Source organism: Callospermophilus lateralis, chromosome 11 (genome assembly GCF_048772815.1).
Source record: "Callospermophilus lateralis isolate mCalLat2 chromosome 11, mCalLat2.hap1, whole genome shotgun sequence".
Taxonomy (NCBI): Eukaryota; Metazoa; Chordata; class Mammalia; order Rodentia; family Sciuridae; genus Callospermophilus; species Callospermophilus lateralis.
The window spans coordinates 61,582,025-61,593,768 of record NC_135315.1 but is presented as its reverse complement, the minus strand read 5'-3'; the positions used below and the strand labels follow the sequence as shown (position 1 = coordinate 61,593,768).

The following is an 11,744-nucleotide window of genomic DNA, read 5'->3' as shown; positions in this document are numbered from 1 at the left end:
CCCGCCCGCTCCCCCCCCCCCAGCGACCGCGAGCAGAGGCGGCGGGACTTTGGAGGTCGAGGTGAGTGAAGAGGTTGGCGGGGGCTGGGGAAGGGAACCCCTGGATGGTTCCCCAAAAAAGGGAAAAGTAGTTCTTGAGAAGTGAGCTGAGTCGCAGAAGGGCAAGCAGCTGCGGAGAGCCAGACATCGTGCAGGAAGTATCCAGACGCCCAGAGAATGCGGCCCACACACGGAGACGCCCTGGAAAGCGGGTTTCCTTCCTCCTCCGTTCTGTGGCTCTTCAGATGTGGCTGAATACACAGAGTCGGGGGGGCCCTGGGGGTGCCGAACGCGCTGGGCCTAGGTGGGCAGGGTTTCGCCTCTGGGTGGAAGAGTGGGCCCCAGAGCCCAGCGCCGCCTCAGCCACAAACCACCAGCCACCGAAGCCACCAAGGGGAGGAAGGATCCACCTTTACCCCATTTTTTCTCCAGCTGCCCCCCCCAAGCACCTCCCCCAGCACCACCACCCCACCCCCCACCGCGAGCCTGCCTTTCGCGAATTAGCTGCCACAACTTAGCATTGCAGGTGGAGCTCAGAAATTCTCTCGAGGGCAGGAAATCAGGTCTTAATCTCTTGGGATGCTAGCCCAGGGATAATTTCCAGAAATATAATTAATGAGCATTATCATCTCCCAAACCGTTTTTTGGTTTTAGGGCTTTGCGGGTGGCGGGGAGGCCATGGGGATGGAACTCAGGGCCTCATGCATGCTAGGCCGGCCCTCGACCTCTGAGCCACATCCCCCACCTCCCTCCCTCTCTCAGTTGCAAATCATCCCGGTTTTCTGCTCAACTCCTCCTAATAGAGGGAACCCACACTATTCAAGTTTTCTTTCCCACTTCCTTTTTGCAGATTTAGTAGGAGAGCTTAGTTCTCCTTCTTGTTCTATTCAGCAACATTTGGCACAGTTAGTCATTCTCATTTCTAGAAACAGTGAACCCCCACCACCTCGCCCACTTTCCCTGCACTCGTTTGGGTTTTGTTTTAGCCCACTGGAATCCTCTGGGTTTTCTTTGCTGGATCTTTCGCCCTTTTCTGTTCTCTTTAAGTGTTCTAGTGCCCTGGGGCTCAGTTCTTTAAGTGTTCAAGTGTCCTGGTCCTCTTTTCACTTTAATCCTATGGATAGTGGTCAGAGAAGGCTCTAATTCTGATCTTTCCTCTGAATTCCAAAGGGTTGGGCTACATTCTATTTAACTTCATTTGAATTTGTAATAGGAGTCTTAACTTTAAATTGAACTCTATTCTTCATCAAATACAATATATGCATCCTGTATTCCCTGTCTCCATAAATGAGACTGTTCTTTATCCCATTTACTCAAGCTGAAGTCCTTAGCTCTTCTCTTTGGCTGTCTTTAAAATATATATTAAATCTAAATACTTCTACCCTAGTTCAAACAATAATCATCTTTCACCTGATCTGTGTATGGCAATAGCACCCTAATGGTCTCCCTACTTCTGCTCTTGCCTCCTTGGTGGTTATTTATCTGTTATTTCTCAGTTCTACACTTGCCTTGATTGTACCGCAGGGACCCAGAATGCATAGACAACATTTTTTAGACTCTCATGCCACCTCGATTCTTCCTGACTCTAGGAGTTCCTTCCTTGGTCAAGGTGACACCTGTCTATTAGAGGATAAGAGACGATAGCATCTCTAGTTGGCACAGGAGCTGTTCAGCCCTATGGGTTCCAGCCAGGGTTATTTGTAGAAGTTTCTGATCTTTTGTATCACCCCATTCTCCGTTTTGACATCTGTTATTCTTAAAATTCCCCCAATATGAAATAATAGATTATTTTCTATTTTGTGACTGGTCCCTGACTCATGGACTTTGCTGTAGCCTATTTCTTCACCTAACTGTTGTTGATCCTTTAGAAGGCACCCTGACTTTATTAGCTCCCTGCTCAAAACTCCAACAGCCTCCAGTCACACTAAGAGTAAAATCCAAAGCCCACACCAAATTCTACAACCCTGTATGTCTTGGCCTCTGGGTATACCTATGTTTGTAGGATGCTCCCTCTTTTTTTTTCTCTTTCCACATTTTTTATTGGTGCATTATAGCTGTACATAATAATGGGATTTGTTGTTACAATTTATACATACACACAATATAACAATATAATTGGGCCAATATCACTCTCTAACATTTTTGCCCTCCCTCTGTTCCTCTCATCCCCTGGTCCTTTTCCTCTACTGATCTCCCTTTGAGTCATTAGATCCCTGCCCCACCTCGAACTTTCTTTTCCTTTTTCCTCTCTAGCTTCCACATATGAGAGAAAACATACCACCTTCTGAGTTTGGTTTATTTCACTTAACATAATAGTCTTAAGTTCAGGATGTTCCCTTTTAGTATGTTCCTTGAAGGTTACTAAACACATTCCCCCCCTCAGGGCTTTTTTACTCCATTTCCTTTGCATGGCATGACCAGCTAATTTGTGGTTTTCTCAACGGCCTGTAATTTGAGGCTTGTTTAAGGAGATTTTTGGTGAATATTACAGTTTAGATATGAGAAGTCCCCCCAAAAGATCATGTGTGCAACGATGCAAGAATGTTCAGAGGTGAAATGATCGTTTTATGAGAGCCTTACCTACTCAGTGCATCAACTCCCCGATTGGGATTACTGTAGGCCAGCAGGGTGTGGCTGGAGGAGGTAGGTTGCTGGGGGAGAGCCCTGGGATTTATATTCTGTCTGTGTTGAGGGGAACTGTCTGTGTCTCTGCTTTCTGGTGCTATGTCTGAGCTGCTTTTCTTCACCATGCCCACCATGATGTTTTGCCTCACCTTATACCCAGAGCAGTGGAGCCAGCTAACTATGGATCGATAGAGATCTTTGAAACCATGAGTGCCAAATAAACTTTGCCTCCTCTAAATTTGTTCTTGTCAGGTCTTTTGGTCATGGCAGCAAAAAAGCTGATAAAACAGTGAAGCAAGAAAATTGGCAAGATTATCAAACTCTTCTTCCCTTCTGCTTCTCCCTTGCCTGCTAAAACAGAACAAAACAAACCAGTCCATATGGAGATGTTATGGTTAAAGTTGGGAAATTGTAGGTAAGAGAAGGTAAACAGCTTGTTAGATTACAGGCAATAGCCCCCCCAAGACATACCAAATCTTTTTTTTTAAATCTTTATTTTATTTATTTTTATGTGGTGCTGAGGATTAAACCCAGTACCTCACATGTGCCAGGCAAGCACGATACCACTGAACCATGACCCCAGCCCCAGACATTGAAATCTTTAAATCAACTCCATACATAATTGAGAATGCCTGTGCCTAGCAAGCCAACTGTCTAAGGTCAGCATCTAGAACTGTGTGGCAATGTTTAAATCAGCTCAAAGTTTACATACAGTACGATCAGTTACTATCTTTATCTAATCTGAAAGAGTGAATATTTGTAAACTCTGAACTAATAAACATTGTGTAAGCATAAATTTTGTAAAGTAAATTGAAATAGGAACCATGCTATAAATCTTTTTAAATATAAATAAGAATTCCAGTGTGAAATTAAAGAGCAATCAATATCCTCTATGGTGAGTTAATCTCTGAGAAGAGCTGCTTCTATTGAGGATAAGATGTGAAGGTTACAAAACTAATGTATTGTGATTTTAATGGCATAATCACAGAGTTGACTCTTACTTGCTCTTGCACATTTTATTAGAGAAATCAATTGATGGCATTTTGATGGGCATATTTAAAACCCATATTCAAACACTTTAAGAGAACAAGGCAATTTATGTATGGAATGAAGGAGAGGACTGAGAATTCTTTTACTGTGTTCCCAAATTGAAACATTCTCTTTTCTGGTTCAAATATGATCCATTCATTTAAGTAGCTAAGGGCCAATGAAATTGCGATTGCAGGATACAAAAACATGGGATGAGTCCTCCCAAGCTACTTTCAGGAAAGGTATTAGATTGTAATAATATTAGAAGGCCTGTCCATGGTACTTTTCCAACCCCATTTCCAGTTTTTTTTAAAAAAGGAGGCATCTTTTTATGGGAAATTCACTATCACCACTCCCCATCATAACCTCAGGGGTTTATATGATCCATGCATATCTAGACAGAGAATCAAATCCTCAGCACAGTGATTCATTCAGGAATGTTCGATGCCCCAAGCTGAATCCTCCCTGGAACTTTTGTTAACACTATCATACAAAAGAAATGCTTTTCCTTGTAGGATTACTATATATGTATTTGGTATGATCATAGAGCTCTGTGTAACTAGTTTTTTTAGCACCCAGAGGGAAATGAATCCTTAAAAATAAAGTCAATACAAAAGAAAGAAGAGTTTAGAGACAGTGTCCTGATAAGATTTATTGTACTTAGTAAAAACTTGTAGGTAAAAGTACATCTGCACTTTGTAGTTTCATGAGTCAGTAAATTTTCAGATGTTAAAGACAGATATTCCAATCAACTATTTGCCACTTCCCATCAAAAGAGACTTTATTATAGAAAAACTTGCTAAATTTCACTCAATTCTATTGTTTAGGTCCTCAGATTACACTGTGGAGTAGGAGGAAATAAAATATCTTAAATCTGTGATAATAATCCTAAGCAATAAATATATTCCTTGTAGGGGGAAATAACTAAAAAAGTAAATCATCCAGCTATCTAAGAAATGAAATTAACCAGAAGAAAGAAATAAGTCCTGGGTACACACCGTTTTCCACCCTCAGAGGTTGAGATGATTGTTTTATTTCATCTTTGCCTTAAAAACAAGCTCTGTGCCAACAAGTGAGGAGATCAAAGACCTAAACCTTGCATATGGGCCATCAGTTTCGGGGTGGAGAGTTTGGTAATAAATAATACACTTTATTAGAAATAGTACATTTTATTAGATAGTACTTAAGTACAAAATAGTGTACATAATTAACCTACCTGTATATCTACTACCCAGATCATTTCTCAGTTGGGTAGGGCCTATCCAATTGCTAATATGGAGTTTCTAGGCAGAAGCAATATATGTTTAACTTTGGTAGCCCAATAAGTTTTCAACATGTTTATACCAATTTAACTAGAATACCATACATACCAGTATACGGAACAGTAATATATGGCCCAGTCTAGGTATTCCATAGCCTCTCTAACACTTGCTAATGTCAGTTTCTTAAAAATTATCCATTCTGAAAGATGAATAGTGATACCTCATTGTGAATTTAACTTGCATTTTTCTACTGATTAATGATCATGGATATTAGGTGCAGGACAAGCTGAATAAGTTGTCTGCAGGGCATGCCAAACAAAGTTGGCTGTAGGATGACCTGGCCACTCAAACCCTCTGTCTGGTTCTTTATCACCTGTTTACTTCAAGCCCAAATGCCCAAGCCCCCACTCAAGGCTGAACACTCAACCTGCCGCTCAAGGCCGAACACTGAACCCCCCTTGTGCCAACAAGGCAGCTTGCAAACCCAGAGACCTGTTAGATTTAGGCAGCACAGCAGAAGGGCTATAAAAGCCTTCCCCAGCTGGGCCCCCCGCTTCTCTCTCTCTTTTCTCCTCTGTTGCACTGCTGCAATAAAGATCTCTTGGTCGCTCCAAGTGTTGTGGTCACTTTCCTTTCAATGGGCACCTTTTCATGTGTTTTTTGACTCTTCATAATTTACATGATTAGAAATAACAAATTTTATGAAAGGTTAAGCAAATCTGAATAAAATCTGAATTGGACCCTCAGACTGCCTTAGATACCTTTCCTAACTCTTACCTCACTCCTTTTCAGCAAATGCTAGCCTTAGTATAGTAGTTTATGGTCACAGATCAGTAATAGCCAAAAAAGAATAATCACAGGACCATAGACGTTACACACATGCACATATATATATATAACTAAGGAAAAAGGAAATACAAACCTTGTACAAAAGAAATATCCAGGTGTATGATACAGTCTCTTGGCAGATTTAAACATGATCTTTGAAAAGAAAAAAGTCCAAGCCAGGCATGGTGGTGCACACTAGTTATCCCAGTGGCTCAGGAGGCTGAGGCAGGAAGACCTCCATTTCAAAGCCAGCCTCAGCAACAGTGAGGCGCTAAGCAACTCAGTGAGACCCTGTCTCTAAATAAAATACAAAATAGGGCTGGAGATATGGCTTAGTGGTTGAGGACCCTGAGTTCAATCCCTGGTACCAAAAAAAAAAAAAAAAAGTTTAAAGGAAGGTTGTAAGATTAAAGAATAGAACAGATGTGAGGAATAAAATATTTGATGGTCTATTTTCAAAGCAAAGTATTTAGTTTAAAGGATGCAAATGGCTCAGCTTTGAATGAAGGATTACTGGTAGCCAGTTTGCACAACAGCTTGTTTTGATAACTATTAAGCACAAAACCACCAGCAACCTGTCAGCATATCCTTATCTTGCACTGGCAGACATCAGGAATAAACTCTCTCACTCCCACCCAACATTCCCCAGCTTAGTGCTTCCTTGAGCATAAACAACTCAGTGGGTCCAAAGTTAGGCCCCACAGGATGCACTCCTTTTTAAAGACATACACCTAGATTTGATTGATTCAGGAGTCATTTCCAAAAAGGGAATGACCTTATAAGGAAACTTAGATGATACCTGGGATGATTATAACCCCCATAGTACCCAGCGTATGAAAAACAGGGTTGGGGCAGGAGGATTTGTATGCAAGGAATAAATAAATTGCTTGCTGTAACTGTTCCTGGTGTGCCTCCTATCCTTTCAAGACTCACTAAAGTCTCGATTTTCTACCACACCTCGGATCTCTGAGTCCATTCTTTGGGTTTGGGCAGGTGAGCATTGTTTCTCACACAAGATAGAACAAACAAGTAATTAAAACTCAAGAAAGAAATGGAAGAGTAAAGAACCCTTTAACAGAAAATGAGAACAGAAGGTAAAGAGAGATGAAAAATAAAAGGTTAAATAAAATTGTTAGGTCGGTGGCGGCGACTTAGTGGCAACTTAGAACAAAGCAGCCCGCACCGGAAAAGAGCATCAATCAGATGCCGGCGGAAATGCCTGTTAATCAGCCAGATCTCCTGACTAATGCCTGTCAATCAGCAGGACTCCCTGGCCAACCCTGGAGTTCAGCCAACTCCCCTGACCAACTCCAAGGGGGCAAGGGACTCTAAGAACACCTTTTCCTGTCCCAAGCCCTTCCCTTCCTGCTGTAAGCCCCATAAAAGTCCAGTCCAGTCGAGCTTCCACGCGATTTCTCCTCAGACCCTTCCCCTGTCCCCTCTGTGGGTCTGATCGAGTTCCGCCCGGGAGTGATATCTCAATAAAGCCTGTTCAGCGGCCCTTTTAAATCTGCCTCCTTTGGTCGCTGCCTGCCCCTCCTGATCTGACAAAAATTACCTAAGATAAAAAGGAGACAAATAGGGGGCTGGGGATGTGGCTCAAGCGGTAGCGCGCTCGCCTGGCATGCGTGCGGCCCGGGTTCGATCCTCAGCACCACATACAAACAAAGATGTTATGTCTGCCGAAAACTAAAAAAAAAATAAATATTAAAAATTCTCTCTCTCTCTCTCTCTCTCTCTCTCTCTCTCTCTCTCCCTCCCTCCCTCCACTCTCTCTTAAAAAAAATTATTTAAAAAAAAAAAAAAGGAGACAAATACTATGTAATTCCATTTGTATGATTTACCTAAAATAGCCAAATTCATAGAGACAGAAAGTAGTGGTTACCAGGGAATGGTGGTAGGATTCGGGAAGGAGTGGGGGTAACAGGAGTTACCATTTAATGGGTGTAGAATTGTTACCGCTGTTTACTGGTGAGAGTCCTTGCTTCCCCAACGTTGAAGTATAACACCAGAGAAGCACACCGAGGCAAGGTCAGAGTGGAAAATAGAGGCAGAGGACAGAGGAAAAGACTTCTCCCGGAGGAAGAAGGGGACACAAGAGGTGGAATTCATGGAAGTGGGGGAGGTCTCCCTCTTTTATAGCTAAGGTCTTCTTTTAGCTTTCCCGAATTCCTGTCCTCTGTTCTGTTATCTTTCAGTGATGGAATGTAGGTGGGAAGGCCCGAAGGATGGGGCACAGGTGGGCCAAAGGAGTAATCTGGGCAGGAAGGACTTTGGGTCAGTATCTTCAAGTTTGCTGGGAGCTGTTTCATTAACATTTCTTTGGGATGGGCTCTGGGCCTTGGGGACATTAACATTCCAAGAGTTGTTCTGCTTTTCCTGGACTTCATTCTCAACATGGCCCTCATTTTGGATTTTACTGGATATTAGACCGGATTTACCTAATTACACTGACTACCTATCTTTAAATCTGGCTTCAGAATTACCAGTTGGAATAATGAAAAAGTCCTGGGGGTAGGTAGTAATGATGGTTGTACAGTGTGAATATACTAAACACCATTGAGTTGTATAGGTAAATGCTGTTGTGTGTGTTTTATCACAATAAAAAATGCAGGATAGAAAAACACAAATGATTCAAAGATTGGAAAATTCTTCCATGTGATAAAGGCCATTTATAAACAAAGTGGTGAAAGGCTAAGTTTTTCCCTCAGCTCAAGATAAGGATGTCTGGTTCTGCTACTTGTACTCAACATAGTATTGGAAGTTTGAAACAGAACAATTAGAAAAAGAAAACGCGTCTAAATTAGAAAGGAACAAGTAAAGTTATTTGTTAATATCATGACCAATACCTGGAAGCCAGCTGTTTTTATGAAATGGGTGCTTCTCTAACACAGCTTTTATGTTCACATAGCTGATGAAATGCCAGTTTCGCTCAGGCATATTTTTATCACTGTCCTCATAGAACTTTTGTACATTTCTTAAGTTTATTTAAACAGTAGGCCCTTGCCCTGAAGCTGTCTCTGTACTGAAGAGTTCTTCCATAACAAAGGGCAATGTTAACTTAGTAAATAAGGAACCAAAATTTGCAATTGACTGAACCAAAATTCAGTCAATTGCAAACAGCTGAGCTTCAACTAATCACAGTTATCAAAATTTTCAGACCATGCCCAAATAAGGTAAATACCTGATCATAGCAAGCTAAATAAGGCAAACCTAAGGTGATTTATCTACTTTGTTTCTGTGTTCTGCCTGTAAAAGCTCATTGTTCATGCTTATTGGGTGGAGCTCTCTGAGCCTTTTCTATTTCTGAATACTGTCTAATTCATAAATCATTCTTTGCCCACATAGGCTCTATTAAATTTAATATGGCTAAAATTTTGTCCACCCCCACCCCCCAATACTGGTGATAGAACATAGATAGGGATTTGCACATACTAGGCAAGTGCTCTACCACTGAGCTATACCCCATCCCCCACAATTTTTCTTTTAACATCACAGATGAAGACCATTAATGAGTGTGTGAATTTGAATCTTGTTACAATTCTGAATTCTTTTTTTTTAATTAGTTGTCCATGACAATACAATGATCTTGACATAGCATACATTTGAATCAAATGGGTATAATTTCTCATTTTTCTGAGTGTACAGGTTGCAGAATCACATTGGTTATACAGACATGTATGTACATACAGCAATACTAGTGTCTATTTTATTCTGCAGCAGAATAAAATTCTGAATTCTTATTATTTACAGTGACTTATAGTTGCTTCTCAGTCTTCCAGATATATAGTCATATAATCTGTGAATAATCTTAATTTGATATTCTTTACAGATTTTTTTTTACCACAGATTTGTAGTTCTCTTTCTTTTTCCTAATGCCTGTAGTAGTATAATAAATTGTGATATTAGTGAAAATTCTTATAACTTCAGTGATAATGTTTCAATGTTTCTCAATTAAATAGCATGCTAGATTTGGAGCTGAATTACATGCATATATACACATAGAGCTTTGTATGTGTATGCATGTTTTTTTAAAATTATGTTTATGAAGTGTCCGTGGAGTCTATTTTATTGAATATTGCCAATAAGAAGCGTTGAGTATTCTGTCACATGCCATTTTAGTGCCTATAAAATTGACCCTATCGTTTCTTTCCTTAGAACTATTGTGATGATAAATTATAATATTGATCTCCTCATATTGAACTACTCTGATTATGAAATTCTTTTGAGGTGCTGAATTCATATTGTTAAATATTTAAGATATTTGCAATGGTATTTATAAGCAAGACCAGTCTAACTTTATTTTTTGTTTCTTTGTTAGATTTTGGTATTAACATTATTCTGTTTCATAAAGCTAATTAAAATTTTGTTCTTTTTTTATACTCTGGGAAAACTTAAATAGTATAGAAATAATCTATTTCATAAATTATTGGTAGGCTTCTATAGAACTGTCATGAGCTCATATTTTAGATGAGTTTAATCCTACTTACAACTTTCTCAATTTCTTTTATGAAAATCATTCTGAAAATTTCTTTCATTGGATCAATGTTATTCACTTATATTTTTAAGAAATTTGGGCTGGGGATGTAGCTCAATGATTAAAGCACCTGCATAGCATGCATGAGAAATTGGGCTCAATCCTTCGTATCAAAGAGAGACAAACAGAGAGAGAGAGAAGAAAATTACCCATTTTATTGAGGTTCTAAAATATATAGAATCATTACATAATTCATGTGCTTTTGTTATAGATGTGTTTTCCATGATTATATCCACATCTGCATTTTATATTGATTTCAGTAATAATGAATTTTATTTTCTTTAGGAAAAAAATATTCTAATGAGACAATGGAATGAATGTATGTATTTAAACAACTCCTTTTGCTGTGTATCCAACCATAGTAAAAATTTTACATGATAAAAAAATTTTACCCTGTCCCTGTTTCTAGGTGAAATTTTGATCTTGCAGCTATCACAAGAACTTTCTTGTATCTTATAAACACAGAGACTTCATTTCTTATCCTGTCATCTTGGAAATATCTCTTGGTGACTTAAGAAGTAATTGTCTTCAATGTTATTTCCCCCACCCCTCCCTCTCTCCCTCCCTCCCTCCCTGTTTTTAAAGTTATGTCACTCAGGCTCCCTCAAGCTCATGGCCTCAAGTAGTTTGTACTCTCAGACTCCTAAGTAGCTGGGGCTCCAGGCAAGCACCATCTGCCTGGCTTTGTGTCCCTTTTTAGTAACAGGTAAAGACTGGGAGTCCCTACTGTATTTGACTCATCTCAAGTCGGAATTCATCATTCTTTATTTGGTAACAGAACAGTGTTTACCAGGAGGAAGCTCCTCTGGGCTCTGTAGCCCAGATTTTTTATATGGGGTTATGCAGATGTGATTGGTTATATTATTTTACTCTTAGAACATTCCTTGGTATGCAATAATCATTATGCAGATGTGATTGGTTATATTATTGGCCATATAATTGAACTGCATTTCTTCTTTCTTCCCCAGGTATTGGGGAGCCAGTGTGGCTGAAATTTTCAACTCTAATTACATGGTTGATTTTTCTGGTGAACAGCTCACACACCTGAGATTTATCTATGTTGCTGAATGTACCAACAGTCCGTTCCTTTTTACTGCTGTGTAGTATTACATCATATGGTTATGCCAGTTTGTTCATTCACCTGTTGATGGACATTTGGATTGTTTCTAGTTTGGGGGGTATTACAAAATAAAACTTTCATAAACATCATACAGTGGCCATTTATGGACTATTTTTTTTTTCACTTATTTGGAAGAGAGGAATACCAATGGGCCTGAGAGAAAGTCACTGAATCCCAGACTACTGATAGAGTGGACTGAGGTGGCCCAACCTCAAGCAGTCTCCTCTTTGCTTGACTACAAAACTTTAGAATCCAGTTTCTTCTCCCCAGACATGAACACCCAACTAAGCATGAAGGAGAGTGG

At 39.9% G+C, this 11,744-nt stretch overlaps 1 long non-coding RNA gene across 1 annotated transcript; it reads left to right on the top strand.

The window, feature by feature from the left end:
* Window positions 1-17: 17 nt before the first annotated feature.
* Window positions 18-11,529, top strand: LOC143410229 (uncharacterized). Its single transcript, XR_013092711.1, has 2 exons — window positions 18-61; window positions 11,289-11,529. It is a non-coding gene; the product is annotated as an uncharacterized LOC143410229 (long non-coding RNA).
* Window positions 11,530-11,744: the final 215 nt, after the last annotated feature.